The 20,647-nt window shown below is 38.4% G+C and overlaps 1 protein-coding gene across 10 annotated transcripts in view; it reads left to right on the forward strand.

Moving 5' to 3' along the window:
- The window catches only part of Cdk14 (cyclin dependent kinase 14), a 468,058-nt gene that overhangs the window by 348,887 nt on the left and 98,524 nt on the right, over positions 1–20,647 (forward strand). The window lies entirely within an intron of this gene.

Consider the following 20,647-nt stretch of genomic DNA (forward strand, 5'->3'; position numbering starts at 1 on the left):
CTATCAGTGATCACAACATTTTTGTCTACAGGAAATTCATGATGAAAATCTCATTTTTTATTGTCATGGTACTGTATGGGGATGATCAATTATGGAATGAAAAGCTAAAAGAACATTTTCATATCAAAATGCCTTTAATCATTGTTGTCAGTATGGATTGTGAGGAAGTGATGGAATGAATATGCTGAGTTCTGCGGTAGTTTATTTAAATGATAAAGCTGTTTTTTTAAATAAATCTGTAAATGAAGGGCACATCAATACAGTCATGTTCGCGTAGCATAAAGGTTTGTATTTGCCCTTTGAAGAATCAGTTCTCAAGCTCTAGATCTCCTGTGTAAGTCATGCAGTGTGCAGGAAGCACCCAGCGCCTTCCCTCTCCTGTACGCCCCCTTACTCATCACTGCTGGCAAACCATGCAAGAACACACTGTGGAAAACTAACAATCCAGCGCATGCCTCTCTTGTAATTGCTCAAAAAGTTTTAATCAACCCAAATACCATACAAAAATGTCACAATTCTTGATCAAACCGTTTCATTTTTAAATTTTTACTTATTTTTTCGCTTATTTTCTTATGCATTTGTTTATTCATTTATTTTGTGACACTGGAGATTGAAACCAGGGCATTGTACATGCTAGGCAGACAGCTGAATTTCCAATTCTGAAGTAACAGGGAAATCTGACAGTGAGAACATAGCATAGTATTAACATATAATATGGAAAATGGACCATTAGGTAATTTAATAAACTGAGTCTCACCCTTAGATTACTTTTTAAATATTTTAGGAAAAATAATGAAGGTTAAGGTAAAAATTTTAAATTACCAACCTGGCTTGTTTAATACCATGTTATTTTTAAGTACCCTTAAGTCTCATTTTGTGTTGTACTGTGGTTTTATTTCAGAAATACTAATATTTCAATCATCACCAAAAATATTAATGGAATATTACCCTCTGTTATGCGAGTGTTACAACCTGAATCTGGAGAAGTGAACTCTACCTTTTAGCAAATTTAAATGCACTGAAACTTAGAGAGACTTAAGAATTCAAGTGCATTAATTATGGCATTGGTTTTGGTTTTCCTCCAAATGACCTTACCATCCATTATTGACATTCCACCATCTGTCACTTTAGGGAAAGCACTGTATTGAAGGTCTGCTAGCTACATGCTTGATTTCGCTATTTCCCTTAATTCGTTTGCTGGATTTCTAAAAAAGCACACTGTTTTCTGCCTGCCTTCAAAACATTTTCATTTTATTTCATTGGAGTTATAAGGACTCTCCCTTTTTCTCTTCCAAATCTCCCTATTTATAGTTGTCTGACATTGGCATGTGTATGCAACCAACCAAGCATTCCAGCCACTTAAAAGATCTTTTATTATTTTGGCTGGAGAAGAAACCTTAGTGTATGCTGTCCACTGAAAGGAAAGGGAAGATTCCAGGAACACATTTGCTTGTTTTGGAGCTTTTCAGCAGCTGAACAATTTGGAAGGTTTGGAAGGTTGGAAACATTTGAAATGAGAACCAATGAAAAAACCACTAAGTCAGTCATAAGGGAAGGATCTAGAAAACACAGGGCTGGGGAGGCCAAGCCCATGCACCGCTTCCAATGGGTTCAGGTTAACCTTTTCTTGCTGTTCACCTAAAGTCTAATTCTTCTTACGTATGTATTCCGTTTAGGATGACTAGATTTCTGCTAGGGATATAAAAATAGGAAAGAAAACGTGTTCCTGATACATTTCAATGTGCCAGCCAACCCTCAAGTCCTAATGTGGAAGAAATGGGCTGTTGTTGTTCTTTCTTTTCCTTCTCCCTTCCTTCCTTCCCTTTCTTTCTTCCTTCCCTTCCCTTCCTTTCTTCCTTCCTTCCTTTCCTTCCTTCCTTCCTTCCTTCCTTCCTTCCTTCCTTCCTTCCTTCTTTCTTTCTTTCTTTCTTTCTTTCTTTCTTTCTTTTCTTTTCTTTTCCTGTCCTGAGGCTTGAACTCTGGGCCTAGTCACTGTCCTTGAATGCTTTTTGCTGAAGGCTAGCTCTCTGCCACTTGAGCCACAGCACCACTTTGGGCTTTTTCTGTGTATGTGGTACCAAGGAATTGAACCCAGGGCATGCTCGGTGAGCACTCTGTCACTAAGCCACACTCCCAGCCCAAGATGGACTGTTTTCTGGCTTTGTGTTCTTGAATTTACCTCAACTGACACTACTTTTAATCTCCAAAATCAGATTTTAAAGAAATTTGCTAGATAGTTGTGTTACGTCTGCATAAAACATATTTTATCCTCAATTTGTTAGAAGTATTCTATTTAATGTTTTATGCAAATCAGTGTCTTCCCAAGATCATGTTTTTCATTCTTCTCTATTAAAAATTTCTTAACAAAATAATAAACTGCAAAGTAAATTAGTACTCTCAATTTCTTTGGCCACTTGGAAATATAAGGAAGATAAGAACACTGTCTGTACACTAGGGGGAGCAGTTGAGTTGTTTTCTACCATACTGTTATTTTTGTTATTATTCTATGTAGTTTAAAGCAGCAACTTTACTTAGTGCCTGAAGACTTCTTGTATATTTCAAATAACTGATTCTCTACATTACTGATTCATTTGGGACATTTATTAGAGTGATGAGCAGAGACCAAAACAGGTAGTAGCTGGAATCCCAGCCACTTAACAGGAAGGATAGTCTGTAGATGATGAACTTACAGCTCTTTGGAGTTCAGTCCAACAATAGAAGGCAACATGGGAGTATAGTTCCTTGCCATAGTCTGCTTCCCAGAAGATGTAGTTTTCAACACATGAGCAGTCGGTTCCAAGGAGGTTTCCTGACTTTGAGCAACTCACATGATACTATTTGAAGGCCCCCGATGCTTACCTGCTTTCTTGAGAATTGTAATACAGAGTAATTGTTGGGAATACTTGCTTTTACAGGAATGAGTCATTAGGTCAGTTCCTGAAAGTATTTTGTGGGTGTGGTATGATTCAGACCCACTGAACCCCTTGCCACCTAACAGGGAAGAATAATTCCAGGAAATTGCAGAATGGATTCCTAAAAGGGAAAAGAGGAATACCTGAAATAGGAGATGCTTTGTAGGTCCTGTGGGCGTTTTAGAGAACCTCAGAGAAGATAGAATTAAAGTCTGTCCAAAACCACAGACGGGGAAAGGATTCCAGGCGGATGGAGAGGAAGCGATCAAAAAGATCACTAAGTTTGCCAAAGGCTAGATCACTAGAAATAGCAACAGCATAAAAGTAAAAACATATGGCTCACATCTAGTCAAACTTCATTGCTCACAGCCACAGAGGTGATGGAAGAGGTAGTAGTTGTTAACATGCAAACAGACTTCCACAACACAGAATTTGCTTTCATGATATGGTCACATACTCTGGCCTTGGAGTAGGCTTCTGAAATACGGGACAAGTACTGTTATCTTCATTTTATAGCTTAAAGTGAAAACCATGCTCATGGTTGAACGATCAGTCCAAGGAAAATGACTACTTTTCAGTGGGTCGCTGTTTAGTGAGTCTCATGAACCCAGCATTATCAGTTTTAAAACTCTGATGTTGGGGGCCGGGATTTTGGCCTAGTGGTTAAAGTGCTTGCCTAGCATGCATGAAGACCCGGGTTCGATTCCTCGGTACCACATACATAGAAATAAAAAGCCAGAAGTGGTGCTGAAGCTCAAGTGGTAGAGCTCTAGCCTTGAGAAAGTCCAAGGACAGTGCTCAGGCCCTGAGCTCAAGCCCAGGACTGGCAAAAATAAAATAAAATAAAACTCTGATGTTCATAGGACTTAACGGCAATGTAGTCTGTTTTGTTTTGGGTGCAACTTTGCAGGGGGAGGGGGAGAGTTATTGGAGAGATAGATCTCTTCTAGAACTATTGTTACTCTTGGTCTAGGTTGTATGTAGCAAAAATAAAATAAACTAAGGTGGAGCAGAAAGCTGACTTTTTTCCATCCTGGAGAAAATCATGTATAAAGGAGTCTAACCACCCACACCAGCCACTTAGCCATCTTAGCGCCACTGCTGGGGAGTGTGCCAGTGGTCAGATAAAGGCTGGCTTCTATAACTGACAGACCTGCCAACCAGGCATTCGCAGCCAGAGAATGAGACTTGTCGCTCACACACCTCTCATCGCCCCCAGGAACTTATCCCTAACATTTTGTATCATTGTCAGGCTTCTTGTCCATGCCTCTGTCTCTACCTCAACTCTTTTCCCCTCCCTCCTAACAAACAATTCACTGTTATTAATCATCTCTGATGGTAGCTATGGGCAGTCCCCATAGCTGTGCAAACAGGTTCTTTTGTTGTTGTTGTTGTTCCTCTTTGAACAGACAAAGAAAATATCCATCTTCTCTCTTACTAATTAGCAGGACATGCCAGGCTTGGAAGTTGGCAAGAGCCAGCCATTATTTTTCAGCCTTTCAGATTACGTATTGAGCTCCTCATCCAAAAATACGCACTTCTGTTGCGGCTAATACCACCCTTCTGCCATGCAGCTCATTAAGGAGTAAAACCCAGCCACACTTCTAAAGCAGCACAGAGCTCCTGGGGGCAGGTGGGCTGCTCTTTTCCTCTTGGAGGAGGATGGAATTGGGGATTCTTGAGCTGTCTCTCATAGATTCAAGCAGTGTGAACTGAACTCTGTCCTTCTCAAAATACAGCAGATATTTATATGCTGTAACTGCTACGACAAATGAGCACCAATGCTTTGGCATCGGACACCACACACATCATCTCACATGGCTGCTGGCTATGAGAAATCCAGAATGCAGGCGTGACCAGCTCAGGATCTGTCCTGAGGAAGCTGGTGATGAGCTGTCTCCCAGGCTCATTCAGGATGTTGGCAGCATTTAGTTCCTGGTGGAGGTGTGGCTAAGGTTCCCAGTGTCTTTCTTATCAACTGGGATTCTCCTCTGGCTCTCAGTGGCTTCCTGCATGCTGCAACCTATTATCACCTCTCCTTCATCTAACTCTGCTTCTCTTGGATCCCCCTCCTGCTCCATCTCTCTGCCTCAAACAGAAGGAAGTTCTCTGCTCCCGAACACTGATGTGATTACAAGGGGCCAGTCTGCAGAACCCAGTTAATCTCCCCATAGCAGGCCTCCTTCACATTTGCCACAGAACTAGCTCCAGTTTAACAGTGGGATGTCTTTGAGGCAGCTGTATGCACACAGTAGGAACTAGGCTTTCCCTTAAGTCAAGAGCCAAGAGGGAAGCCCAGCTAAGAGTAAACCCAGCCCTAGCTGTGTCGGTCAGCTGCCTTCTACTTTGTCCGTCTTTGTCACTGTAACTAATCTGGGAACCATGGCGGCATGGAGGGGAAGCATGGTCGTTCCTGAGTGCAGAGAAGCCACAGCTCATGGTCAGGACGGCCTGTGACAGCTGAGTTTGCCTTCTTCCTTCTTCTGTACCACCCAATAACGTACCCATTGCATTGCTGTGGCTCTTAGGTACTTACACGGTGACAAGTATTCAGAAATTAAAATTCTGTGTATTTAAATGTAATTAATTTAAATGTAAAGAGCCACGTGTCAGTAGGTATCATCTCGAGAGCACAGCCCCAAATCTACACATGGAATATTCATGTGTCGAGGACGACATGCATAGATGTCTGATACTTGCTTAAGAGCATGGATTTCTTTCTTTTTTCAGTTTACATCTTTCTGTTTTCTTTTTTTGAAATTTTTTGATTATTTAAGTAGTTGCACAAGGGAATTGCCATTTCCCAGTGTCTTTATTTTTTGCTCCTCCCCACATCTTTTATTTGTAAACACTCTGAGAGGATGATAGTCCCAGAAGCCCCAGTAAGCATAGGAATCCAAGGAGGGAATAGTGGAAGTATCAAAGAACCTGCAGCGGCCTCCCTTCCTCTCTGCTTCCCCGCAGGGGCCACGCTGTGCCCTCATAGGGTGCCTTCTACTGCAGCCCTCTTTCTTTCCTTCTCCTCCCTGTGTTCTCTCTCCCCTTCTCTCTTTTTTGTGGGGAACTGCTAGGGGTGAGACACACCGTGCTCTTGCCCATTTTGAACTCCCTGAAGAACTCACTTCCCTGCTGTTGTTCCAGGCCCCTTGATTTCCTCTCAGAAAATGTCACATGGGCTCCGCTTCCTGCTCAAGCGCCTAGGGGATGCCACTGAGGAAAGGTCTCCATTTTCCAAACGAGTCTCCCAAGTCACATGCCAGGTCTCCTGACGTTAATTCACCTGCTCTGTGGTCCATTTCCTCCACATTTGTTTATGGTGTTTTCTGTTAAGAAAGTATCTCCACATTTGCAGTGGCTTCAGCTTCAAAAAGAATAATGAACGTAAAAAAGTGTGGAAAGAGGTGATCTTGTGAAGCAGCCATGTCATCTTTTGTACATGCTGGGACCCACATTTTATCATGACTGTCACGGCATCGTCCTGTGGGAGGCTCTGCTCCGAGGAGACGTGTGCTAGACTGTTCTTGATGACACATGGGCCTGACTTTTCTGCGTATGTGCAGAAGCCAACAAGCATTGCCATGAATCAAGAAATAAAAACAGAAGAGAAGTCTTTACAAGTTAGTTATGGATACACATGGCAAGAAGATGCCAGAAGCCGGCATCACAGTTGGTACTTTTACGGCCAGTATTTGGCTCTACATCTGCCCATGAGCCTCTGAATCTGTTTTTCTGACTTTTTTAAGCCCTTTTCAAGATTATTGCTTAATCTTTAAGGAAGTTACCCTGTAGAATTACCTGACACCTAATATTAGTTTAACTAATAGTAAATATTATTTTAACTCTCTACTGCTTTTTCTAAGCACTCTCTGCCTGAGAGTTTCATTCAGACCCAAATAAGCAATTGTGCTTGAACAGGGATAGTATTTCCTTTACAAGCTGTCCTCAATCATCTGAACTGTTCTTCCGTTTCCTAGGAACACATATGTTTGCTGCTGTGTCTTTTCTTTCTTTTCTTCATTTTTTAAAATATTTCTTATGTAGAAACAAAATTTCATTCCCCTCAACATTTCCTTCCTAGGAGTGATATGTTAACAAATAGCATTGTACATAATTGATGTAAAACTGTGATTTATCCTAAATCTTGAAATGTGTCTACCAGACAGATTTGCTAATTAGACTGAAAGAAACTCATGCATAAATCACTATTACCGAGTTCAAATATCTGCCAGGCCTTTCCCATGATGCTATCTATACCAACAGGGATAAACCTGAGCCAGGTCCCTAGTGTGTACTTGACTCAGTGTTTCAGTGGTAAGACTGAAAGTCACTATTCTTGCTTGAGGCATTGGAATGAGATGACTTACCTCTTGGAACACAATGGACAGAGGCTGGCTAGTAGAAAACAGGCAAGGATCCAGAAGTATCTGACCTTTTCCTTCAATGAGCAATGACCATATCCCTGGGGCATAAATCCTACATGTTTATTTTACATAACATATGACTACGTTTAATAGTAGATTTCAATGTCTTCACTGACATCAAAAGAACATAAAAGTGCCTTCAACACACATAGATACAACGTTCAAATACGTTTCTGTTTTACCCAAAAGGCATATTTATATATAATTTCAACATTATTCTCTTACACAAAGATCCGGTGATTTTACAGTTGAAGTCTCATCGTGTATACATGCATGTGTGTGTGTGATTACTCAATCTATAAACAGAAATATAATGCAAAGGTATGGATGTTCTGGCCTTGCCCTTGTTGCATTGTTACACTACATAACTTTGTAGATCTGGGTGTGAAAATTCCCTTAGTCCTCTTCCATATTTATCCCTCAAGACTTGGTATACAAACATGATACCAAATACAGAACTTCCCTTCAATTATTCAAATATCCCCATAAGTGATTTCCCACTCTTCCCTAAATGGAAAACATTTGATCATAAATTCAATTAAATCAGCCATCATCTTTGTGATGTTTGTCCAGCAAAATTCTTTAGTGGCTAAACCCATAAACATACCATCTGTGTGTGTGTGTGTGTGTGTGTGTGTGTGTGTGTGTGTGTGTGTCTGTTGCAGAACAATTGATTTGAAGGTGGATAACTCATATTTACACAGGAATTGAATCACTTTGCTGCTGCCAAAATTCTAAAAGATTTAACTTTTGGGACAGAAAGATGTTTCTTTCGATTTACTTGCTTTGATTTTCCAATTAGAATTTTAGATCATACAGATACTGGTACTTTGGAAATATTAAGATACAGCAAGCCACCCTATCCATTCTTCCTCCTCTTTTCTCTGTGTTCCGCCCTCCCTAGTTAAAACAAAGGCACAAACAACCATGGATATACTTTTAAGTTTCTTAATTAAATTTCCACCCCATGACTACAATACTATGTATGATTTCTCATATGTATGTCAGCCTAAGATGTAAGATTTATTAGTCTTATAAATGTTGATTGCTTCTCATTATGATACTAAAACCCTTCAAACAAACAGATATCCCCACCCCCTTCTCTTCTTTCTTTTTTAAACCTTATCTTTGCTAACTATTGTATTAATTTGGATACAACTGAGTCCTACTGATGCCTATCTTTAGATGCATATGTTTCGTGTAGCCTGTAGAGGGCGGCATGTTCTGAAGGAAAAACATTACAAAGCAGTTACATCTTTCCATAAAATATAAGGTTAAATACTTTTACATGTTTTTTTCTTTAATAAAGCAGGTAAAATATCTCTGATAGACGGCCCAGAACTACCCACTGATTTGTATGCTGTCCCTTGTCTGCTACTTGTGGGATCTGTTTGGAGGATATATATTTTATGAATAAACTTGACTACTATGATGCTTATTAAGAATTATTATAGTTCCTGTGTGTTTGCTTCCAAATGGAATTAAGAATACCATTTTCTTTATAAAGATACATACAAATGGAATTTTTCTATTTGCCCTTTAGTATTTTTTCACCCTGAATAAGTTTATAATCTGACATAAATTGTACTTATAACTCTATTATGATAGTGACATAAGACCTTACTTTTGTATCTTAGAATTCTATTTTCCTACATCCCTTACTTTTATTTTATGACCACCAAAGGAATTCTACTGTTTCTTATTTTTCTCAAGGAAATTAAAAGCTTTCCTACAGGGAAATGCAGTTCCCTTCTCTCCATTGTGAATTTTAAAAGCCTAAAATAAGGGTTTCTTCTTGTGTTGCCAGTATATGTCTATGGTCAGTCTCTGACCTAAAACTCTTCTCTATTGACAGACTCATTGATTTTCTTAATCTAATCTCAACTATTCATCTAAAGCATGAAATCTCGCCAATATGTGAACTGCACAATTTCTTAAAGAATTTTCTGGGAATTGCATGCAATCTTTTAACTATACACAATTTTACTGCCCAATAGGTCAATAAGCAACAGCAGACACATTTCTGCATCTTCTATTCCAATAGAGCAGCTTCTGACTATATGACACCATATTACAAGTAGCTAGCATAACTGAGGAACTGTCTTGCTAACGTTCATTTGAGTTTGCTTTGTTTCATTAGTTACATGTGGCTGGTGGCTACATTGTTGAAGAGTGCATACTAGACCATGAATTCTGACCACTTTAAAGTAAATGTTTTACCGGGAAATATTTTGAGGTATATTGGGTTCTTCAACTAAAAAGGACTAAACAATAAAAATAAAATTACTGCCCAGATTTTGTGATATCTCCCACCCCTCTCATCTGTAGACTGAAATCCTCTGCCTCTACCCCAGGATTTACTTCCTCACAGAACATCTGAAAGATTTTCATATGTCACATTCTTCAATTTTGTTGAAATATTGAACATATTTCTCTTGGGTATCCAGAATGGAGTTTCAAGGCGTGGCTTTTGGCAGCACTGATTCTGTAGGTGCTGACCTCATCACCTCTTTATATCTACTTTCCCTAAATATAAAAGCAAAACTTAGAAAATGTGCTAAAATGTGCCCGGCTTCATATAAGGTGGTACACGTATACATTATTAGCATATTTCCTAAATTGGTTTTATGTATGCATCTGTGTGTGTGTGTGTGTGTGTGTGTGTGTGTGTGTGTGTGTAGGAGAGAGAGAGAGAGAGAGAGAGAGAGAGAGAGAGAGAGAGAGAGAGAGAGAGCGCGCACGAGCGAGCTATTTACATTGACTACAAATAAGGTCCCTGTATGGACTGTCTGTTTTGAAGTGATGTTAATATTCTTTTGAAATTTACTTCTAAGTTCCTAGGTTATCTGATAAAATATTTCTTTCATTTAAAAAATGCTTTCATATCCTTACACATTAACTGCAAATTCATGTCATCTGTGTTCTATATTATGCTGACACTTTTGGCTATAAGACATAGACTCTTTTCAATATGTATCATGTTCTAATGAAGGAGGAAATAATGTTTTAGAAGTAATTTGTGAAATTTTTACTGTAGATATATTTTTTTCAATCTCTCCTGCGATGTAGTCTCTTTTTGTTTTGTTTTGCCAGTCATGGAGCTTGAATTCAGAACCTGGGTACTTTCCCTGAGCTTTTTCACTCAAGGTTAGCATTCCACCACTTTGAGCTACAGCTCCACTTCTGGTTTTCGGGTGGTTAATTGAAGATAAGTGTACCATGGACTTCCTTGTCTAGTCTGGCCTCAAATCTTGATCCTCTGATCTCAGCTTCCTGAGTTGCTAGGATTACAGATGTGAGCCACCAGCACCATGCCAATGTGCTCTCATATTTGCAACCTGCAACACAGGGCTGCCTGCACAAACTGTTGTCCAGATTTTGAATAAAAAAATTCGAAGCAATTACAATAAGAAATATTTTCTCCATTCCAAATTTAGCATCTGCCATATAAGAACATGAACTAATTGAACCCCAAACACCCAGCGCAGTTACTCTGGTTTCTAGTAGATGTCAGTTTAGTACTGTGAAACTCCAAAAGCCTTGGTTTAGATGTTTGTAATTCTCTAAATTTGGGGGCCACTAGAGCAGAAAGGTTGGCAAGAAAAAAAGGAGGAATTGCAGCCTGCTTTTAAAATGTCTTGGCCATCGAGATTTGAGATCAGCCTCCTGTGCCTGCTGGAGAGGGGGAAATCAGGTCATATTAGACTGAGATTGGTCAGGGAATCAGGTACCAATCTAGGCAATTCGTAAAACAAAGGCAAACTGAAAGAGGGCAAAGCATATTAGGAATGAAAGGTAGACTGGCAGACGAGAACAGCCTCTGTGTGACACAGCAAAACTCATTTACAAAACCTTAAAATTTAGAGGCAAAGTCTCAACATTCTGTTCATCGGGATAATGTTTCTTATTTAAGATATATGATATAATAATGGAAAAATGTTACCAAAAGTAGTCTTATCATCATTTAGTGAGTATTTTTAAGTTATGAGATCATTTTTGTATTAGTTCACTGCTGGTGATAATCCTACTGCTTTTGTTTTGTTCTGTTTTCCCCTGTTAACTATAACTCTCCAGACAAGTTTCCTACAAAACGATATAATCTGATGTGAGCAAGAATGTTCTGTCATTAAAGGAGCTTCTTACTGCACTTAGTAGGGCCAGTAGAATTTTTTTTTTTGCACATGCAAAATAGTGGAGAACTGGAGTGGACCTCTGTTTGTTCTTGGCACACATGGCGGGGCCAAATGCTTTGTCTCCATTATCTCACTTAATCCTGACAATAACTCACAAATATTTTCTCTGTTAGACACATTTAAGCTCCCTTTATAAATTCTGTGTTCCTGTCTTCGGTTACTGTGTGTTTCAGAGCAGACCTTTAATATTTTCCTCACTTACCATATTCTGTGTAGTGGGGCTGAGACTAATGTGGTGCACAAAAGGCATTTCATTGCCTTCAGGATTTTTTCAATGTCCAAAACTGTTCCAGTAATTAAGATGTCCCCCCACACACACTTACCATACTAGGGATTGAACTCAGGGTGGCACGTGGCAAATGCCATGCCACTTGAGACACACCTCTAATCCTTAGATTTTAATTTGTTTTTTTGGATTTAGCCTTGTGCTTTTGCTGAGGCCAGCCTTGAACAGAGTGGTTGGAGGATCTCCAACCACTTCCTCCCAAACTCCTAGGGTTACAGGCTTGTGATACCATGTTCATCCCCCAAGATACACACGATATTTTTTTTAAGAATTGAAAGATCCAGTGTTTTCTCTGTTCTCTATCAATTGATCTCCTCTTTGTTAGCATCTGTTCCCAGGTATCATAGTCTCTTGGAAAACACCAATGCTAGTGAGGTTATAGAAAGCTAGGCATTTCTATCTACTGCCAGTGGCCTTGAAGACTAAAACACAACACAGGCAGTTACTGAAATATTTGGAAGCGCCATGAGAGGGTATCATGCATGTTCAAGAATTTTAATTTGATGTCATCTAAATGTTATGGTTCCTTAACCTTCTAGAGTAGTGCAGACAGAAAGTAAGTAATAAAATGAGTTAAGTTTAGAGAATGCTATGTGGGGCAGTCTGATTTGAATGGTCACTGGTACCAAAGTATCATGTAAAGGCACCTACAGAAGAGCCTGTCACATAGTAAGCAAAGCACTCAATAAATAGGACTGGAGAACGGAGGTACCTAGTGGTAAGTGCTGGGAATGTGAGAGGAGTAAGGGTATGTTAGACAGTAGAGACCAAGACCCAGCATCTGGAATAGCCTTGCAGGCTATAGTTTGGAATTTTATTTCACTAGAAAGCCTAGGAAATTGTGTATTACCTTATAATTTTACTTGTTAGTGTTTCTTTCACAGAAATAAGTCAACCAAGTAACAACCTTGTTACCAACCACCCTCATAGTGGGGTGCACATTAAATTTATCTTGAAACAACAGCCCACCAATTTAACCAATTTCAGTTTAAGGGACTAGAAATATAAATGTAATAAATCATGACTTGTGAGTATTTTGCAGCAATATTAGGAAGACTTTTCAAAAGAGAAACTTCTGAGTTAAGCAGAGTAAGAAATTGTATTCATACTTATACCATAAAACTATTAACATGTCTTTGATTTATGACTGAATATACATGATGAAAATGACTGTGTTGGGGAAATAGAATATTTTGAGTGCTTGTATTTCTAATTTTGAAATTGATCTTTAATGTCATTTTCTCAATAAAGCAAACCCATTGCTTGATTTGAGTTGAAGGTGACAATAGAATTTTGGAAATAGGTAATGGTAATTGTATGACACTGTGCCACTAAGTTGGAGACTTAAAAAATAGTCAAAATTGGCTGGGCACGGGTGGCTCATACCTGTAATCCTAGCTACTCAGGAGGCTGAGATCTGAGGATCAAGGTTCAAAGCCACCCCAGGCACAAAAGGACCTGCGACTCTTATCTCCAGTTAACCTCTAGAAAATGGGAAGTGAGGCTTGGCTCACTCTTATCACTGACTCTGGGGAAGCCAGTAATCATATCATACCACTCAACCTCTAGGGATGCCCAATTGGTAAGCAACTGACGCTTCCTCCCAACATGCATGTGATGGAACCACCCAGGAAATACACTCACCAGTCCCAAGCAGGCAGTTTTCAAATGACTGTGCCCAGATCATCAGCTTGAAGTAGATCTTAGTATAGCAAACTACACACACACACACACACACACACACACACACACACACACACACACACACAGAGCGAGAGAGAGAGAGAGAGAGAGAGAGTGAGTTGCGGTAAAATTAGAGTTATTTTTTTATTATGGCATCCCACAGTATGACAACTTGAAATATAAAATTCTTCCGAACATATTTTGTATATGGTTTGGTAAAAATTAGCTACATAAAATGTTGAGTGGCAACATAAAAGCATATACCTTCAAAAGAATACAGTTCTTATAGATATGTAAATGTATTGATTATAATTTTTCAGTAGAGAAAATGAGCTAATTTAATCTCTGTATGGACTTACATTCGAAGACAAGCTTAACATTAAAGAGGACTTTTTAAATTCAAGCTGTGGAAAGGAAATTCTGTCATATGAAAGATTCATAAAGCTATTAATAAATACAGACCAATAACTTGATGTATACAGATAGTAACAAATTCAGACAACTGCCCTGACATGTTTGCTTTGACCTCTGCTTACAGAGTAAATACATCTATTTGATTATAAATCACTATCTTTGGATGACAGCCATAGAAGATGTTTTTCTTTTATATGTTTTGTGAATTTCTAATTGCTCTAGAGCAATCCAGTCTTGTTTATAATGACAAAAATGAAGATATAAATGGAGCCTTCAGATGAGACAATGTAGAGATAGATGTAAGCACCAGAAATGAAGCAAGAAAATATTCTGCCTCCCACTGCTGTGTGGCCAGGGCCAAACTGCTCTGCTTTCTTAATCTCAGCTCTCTCATCTGCAGGTAGAGGAACTAGAGAAGCAGTAAGCAGAATGGATGAGAGACATGCACTTAGTGAATGCTCAATAAATGTTTCCTTTCTTTTATGCCTTCCCAGTATGAAGGAAGTGTTCCATCCACTGACTGGGCAAGTCTTCTGTGAGAGACCCATAGATAATTGGCTCAGTTTAGGGAATGGGGATACACTGTGTGACAGGAAAGACAGGCTGGAGACTCCCTGTGAGTACCATCAGCCTTGAAAAGGATTTTTAATTTTCCTTTCTTAGAACACCAGGCCTTTATAGAGAACATCCAATTCTTTCTGGACACATAGTTGTAGTTCCTCCTTATATCAAGGTGAACTTACATTTTCAAATTCCTGATGTATTTGTATTATAGTAAATAAGCTAAAATTTGATTCCCCAGCAAATAAACCCTTCATTTGTTTGAGCTAATAATCCGTGACCTCTGTCTAGATGAACTTTTTGTCAATTGTCTCCAATTCTAATTATATAATAAATTTAATATACAAGAGGGCATTTTTTACAGAATGGGAAAACATCTCTTTTCTTTGTCTTTTTTTCTAGTTTTTATTTTTGCTAGTCCTAGGGCTTCAACTCAGAGCCCGGGCACTATTCTTGAGCTTTCTCAAGGCTAGCTCTCTACCATTTGAGTCACAATACCACTTCCAACCCTTTCTATATATGTGGTGACAAGGAATCGAACCCAGGGCTTTGTGCATGTTAGACACACACTCTACCACTAGGTCATACTGTCAGCAAAGTATCTCTAATATCAGTTTAGAATGTCTAACTATGTATCTTTTTCCCTTTAATTTCATTTTATGTCTTCTTGTTGTCATGTCCAGTCTGCAAGGAAATAAACATGTGAAGAGAGAGTTCTGTGGAATGTTAACTGTGTTGCTATTTTTCTTCCTTTTATCATGCCCCAAGATTCACCAAAGTTGATATAAATTCACCATGCCTTCTTTAAGGAGCAGAACAGCAAGGCATTCTTCCTGTAGGAGTCAGAGTGTAAAAGGTGATTTCCTTTCCCTCCATTTGGTTTAAGCCTATAAAAAGCATTAAGTGAAAAATCTGATATATTTGTTAGGGCATTTATTGTATTTACTGAATTATATTTTAAGTTCTCACAGAAAGGTTTATTGAGAACATAAACTTTGAAGAGATTTTTTTTCTTTAACTCCTCTTTTGCTTAAATATCACACAAAATGATGCCTTTCGGGGGTTATTTTTAGCACTGTTTACAGTTGAAGGGCAGACTGTTCCATTCCAGTGAGGCATCTATTAGCTTTAAAACTCCTCTCTAATATTTTTCCCTTCTATAGGGTTTCAGAATATTGAATGGTTTGAAGCTATCATTTCCACACTCTATTTACCATATAGAGATGTGCTAATCATTTAAACTGTTTCTCCAGAGCCTTTTATAATAAAAATCATTTTTCACTCTGTCTGTGTAATCTGAACTAAATCTTTATAACTGTTTATCTGCAAGAGAAGCCATTTCAAGACTTGAACATGGATTGAATTTTTCATAAATGAAGATTTGGATTTGAACTCCCAATCAATCAAAAGTGAGAATTGCCTTTTTCAGATAAAATAATGCTTTAATCATCCACTTTGAACTCACCCACCAAAAATATGGATAATATTTATTCTCTAAGTAGTATAAAAATCAAGACCATCATAAATATCAAGAATATCAGGCCTTTATAGAGGGCATGGATTCTATTACTGATGATTTACTTTTCTTCACTCTTAATTTTCCTTAAAATGCCATAAAATTGGTAAAGAGAGTGAACTAAATAAGTCTATAATCAATTTAAGCAAATTATGTTTGGAAAAGGTCAGTCTTTGCAGTAAGGTTATTAATCCCATCCTGATCTGTATTAGGGTAAAGTGAGTCTCCTGATATCCTTGAGCAAACAATCGAATTCCACATGACCTTTCATGCAATCTTGCAGGCCAGTGATTAGGACTGGATCAAAACTGTAAATAACTAGGTAATTGGAAATCAGTTATGTTAAAAGTGTGTCTTTGGGTTTTAAGGATAGTCCATACTAGCTTACAAATTTAGACTCTTCATTTAAATGTTCTGCAAGCCTTTTACTTCTGATTTACAGGAATGTTAAAGTAACTATATTGTTAAATTCTTTGACTAAAATAAAATGTATCCATGTTTTCCTTCAGTCATAGGATTTTAAAAGTAATTATTGGTACCTCTTCTTCTGTTAGCTGCATTGTTAAAGTAAAATACTTAACAAAAGGTATAGAAGCATAAAATCACTGACCCACTAATCCAGGATTCTTTTCTAAAAACGTAGCTGAGATATGAATATATTGTCTGACAGGCTCATACTAAATATAAGAAAAACATTAATGTTTGATAAGCTCTCTGACAGATGATAATAGTGTACTTTTATTTTAAAAAGTGAATACTTAGGCATGTAGAATTACAGTTTAGGTACACACGATGTTTTGTATATTCTATATACTATTAAGCAATAAAGCACAGCTCAAAAAATGACTACCAGGGCCGGGAGTTTGGCCTAGTGGTAGAATGCTGCTTGCCTAGCACGCACGAATACCTGGGTTCGATTCCTCGGTACCACATACATAGAAAAAAGCCGGAAGTGGTGCTGAGGCTCAAGTGGTAGAGCTCTAGCCTTGAGAAAGTCCAATAACAGTGCTCAGGCTCTGAGCCCAAGCCCAAGACTGGCAAAAAAAAAGAAAAAGTGACTACCAGGGCTGGGAGCATGGCCTAGTGGTTGAGTGCTTGCCTAGCATACACCTAGACGAGAGTTTGATTCCTCAGTACCACCTACATAGAAAAAGCCAGAAGTGGCTCAAGTGTAGACCTCTAGCCTTGAGAAAGTCCAAAGGCAGTGCTTAAGTTCCCTCCCAAGACTAGAAAAAAAAATGACTGCTAGTTGACCTTGGAGAAATGGAAAGGACACAATGCTAGAACAATGTAATAAAACAATTCTCTGATTACTACCTATGAAAAGATACAGTGGAAACTGATCCACTTTTGCAGTAGGAAAATACAAAGAAGCTTATACAAGGGATCCTTTTGAAAGGAATATAGCAAGAAGTTTACTCACAATTAGTTTTTTCTATAAGTGGTTTATAATCAAACCTATATAAATAGATTTATGAAATGCTCCATATTAGTTCATAAGAAGAACTAGTATAACTTTGCCATAAATTAATCTATTTTTAACTGCCATTTCATCTTTTATTTGATTTCAGAATGAATATAACATTTTTCCAAGGAAACTATTAATCAATAAAATCAAGGCTATTGAAGCAAGCTAATCTCTGATATAGAAAGGACAGATTTAATGTTTTTCTTGCTCTGGTTCACTTTCTGACAGGCTAGGATAGCCTTAAGAATATCAGCATGAGTTTTTTCAAAAACTTGATTCATACAGGTCCTGCTGAGGTCTCTTCAGTACTTTCTGTACTTCTCTACCAGGTAGAGTTGACTGCAAGGTCCACCCCGTGCTACCTAAAGAGCTAAGTCTGAAGAAGTGGCCGAGTGTGAGGGTTTGTGTCCCTGCTTTGGGGTTATTCATTCTCTACATGCTGACTGTAGTCTCTCTGTTGTCATTATTAAATACATGACAGTGGAGGTACATCGGTAGAAATCAGAAATAAAGAGAAAATCAGAAAAATATAAAAGTGTCAGGTGTTCTTCAGGAAAATGACTCAAGAATGACCCAAGAACCTATCATCTGAGTTATGTACAGACTTCTATGTCCAAATTTTGTCAGTAAGTACTTGCGGTAGTGTGCTACAGAGATTAGAATTTATAAACCAGAAGTGTGGATACTCTGTGTTTTGAAAGTATGACCTTTTGATCATGTGGATCAAAAGATTTCATAAACTACAGAGCTCCCTACAAACACCGTTGTCATTACCAAGTACTCACCGTCAGATGAGCACACTACCATAGGAATGAGTGATTGCCAGATCCATTGTAGCTTTGAACCATGCCATTAGGAAGTGGAGCTTGGCCCAAAATGATAGAACACCAGCTTGAGCAGAAGAGCTCAGGAACCAGGCCTAAGCCCTGAGTTCATACCCACCAAAGGAAAAAAAAGCCATTAGAATCAATGAATGGGAATCGTGTGATTTTTCTATGCACTAAAAACTGCAACTTGTTTATAGAAATTAATGTTATCTGTTTACCTTGAGTACAGGAATCTCATTTTTTTTATTTAAAGTTCTTGCAGGCAGAGCATTGACAAAATATATCTCTATATTAAACCACTCTTTTTTTTCATTAGGCACGTGACTTGGCTGTTCCTTCCATTGCACCACACAACCCAGTACCCGGGGGTGCGAGGTTCACTGCACAGGCCCAGTCTTTCCTTCTAGTCGTCATTCCTCAAGAGTTTGGTCCACTGTCAGGAATTCTATCATGTTATGCTTGGCCAAGTAATGACCCTCTTTACAACCTGAATACTTTGAAGCTTAATTTTCTAAAAATAAGTCTTTTACAAAAATGTAAAAACATCAACGACTATGACCGTGATAATCGAAAAGCTTTCATAAAAAAAAAAGGTTTAATGAGTATTTTGTGTTTGATGTGTGAATTAGGGAGTGCTGCATTTGACAGTTACGTTTCCTATCCATAGATGGTCTTTTCTGGTGGATAGATTGTTTTGAAATTACCTGAATCATTTTGAGCGATCTGATCTTTGCCATAGCGTCAGCACACATATTGACAAATGAAAGGTTCCACGGCTGCTGGCCATGCTCTGTGGAGAGTATATAGGGAGCGGGTCATGAGTGCAGAGGCCCTTCACGTCACTCCAGGTTGCTCTGCTTCCAACTTGCACTCACCAGAGTGCACTGCTGTGCCTCAAACACAGGTTCCCCATCTATGTCATTCTGCCCCCATGCAATAGAGAATGACAGGGAGGAATAACCCAGAACTTTTTGTCCTTTTGAATTTCCTTTCAGACTTTTATATGGAGATTCATGCCTTTATTGAGTACCCAGCTAAGTAAATTAAACTGGCCTGGCTACAACACTATTCTTTATGTCCAGCTTTCATGAGCAAATGTGTTAATACATTTCAGTGAAGGTTTTCATATAATTCTTCCCTAGTCATCCCTTGAGAACAAAATGTACCTTGCCTTAGTTGTTCTACAAGAAAATCTATCGTCAGTGTTAGGGGGCTCCTTTGGGGAACCACAGTGAACAAAAAAAAATTAATTCCTGTTTCATAACTTCAAAACATTAGGTCTAAGGCCTGTTGCTAGTGGCCTGTAACATTAGCTACACATATGATCTAAAGATCATGGTTCAAATCCAGCCTTGAACAGTAAAATCCATGATACTCTTTTTTTTTTTGAGGAGGAGTATACATTATTTTATTTTAAGAGCAGTTATTTCAATACTGATGTTTTCATTTGCCTGAAATTGTGCTCTGAAGAGAACATATCACTCTCACATTATTTTTACCAAAATAGCATAAACTTACATATAACCTCAATCCAACCTTAAGAATATACTAGACAAATCACAATAACACAATGGTCTATAAACTCAGTAGTCTGTATTATTTGAATGTCAAGATTATCAATGACCTCGTCACTAGAGAAATTTATCTAGAAAATCCATGATACTCTTATCTACAGTTAACCACCACAAACCAGAAATGGAATTGTGGCTCCAACTAGTAGAGCCTCGAGCAGAAGAGTTTGGGAACAGTGCTCGGGCCCTGAGTTCAAGCCCCACAATGGACAGAGAAAGAAAAAGAAAGGTTGGATTCCTTCCCAACCTATTTCATGAGAGGACACATTTTTTGAGAGGTTCTATGAGGACCAGATCTTGAACATTTAAATTGTTTTCACTAAAAAGTAATGATTGTTAGCATTTTAAATTCTTATTCCTCAAGTGAGATGCAGCCTCTGTAGGTATAGGGTAGACCTGGTCTCATAGGATGTAGCCCTCCGAACCTCACTATCGCCCAGTTATCCTCTTTTTCCTCTTTTTCACACTATGACTTTTGCTTTCCACTTCCAATTTTCTCTTCTCAACTTTGACAAATGTTAGTCTGACAAAAAAAAATCTAGATTTTCTTTTTCTCTCTGTATATTTCAGAAAGACTGAGAAGTTTGGTGATCCTTTAAAGCAGAGTTCATTGCAAGGTTGAGTGGAGAGAAATGAAAGGCATTGTTTGATCTTTTTCATTGATGACAGAGGCAAAATTCTGCAAGTCAGTCCTGGCAGGCTGGCACAGCTTTCCTAACCCTCCTGTCTCTAGTTCACAATCAAGTTTTTCCTAGATGGAAGATATGTAATGTCAGACCTAGAATAACCCTAAAA

The sequence above is a fragment of the Megascapheus bottae genome, chromosome 5 (assembly GCF_031878675.1).
Source record: "Megascapheus bottae isolate mThoBot1 chromosome 5, mThoBot2.hap1, whole genome shotgun sequence".
Taxonomy (NCBI): domain Eukaryota; kingdom Metazoa; phylum Chordata; class Mammalia; order Rodentia; family Geomyidae; genus Megascapheus; species Megascapheus bottae.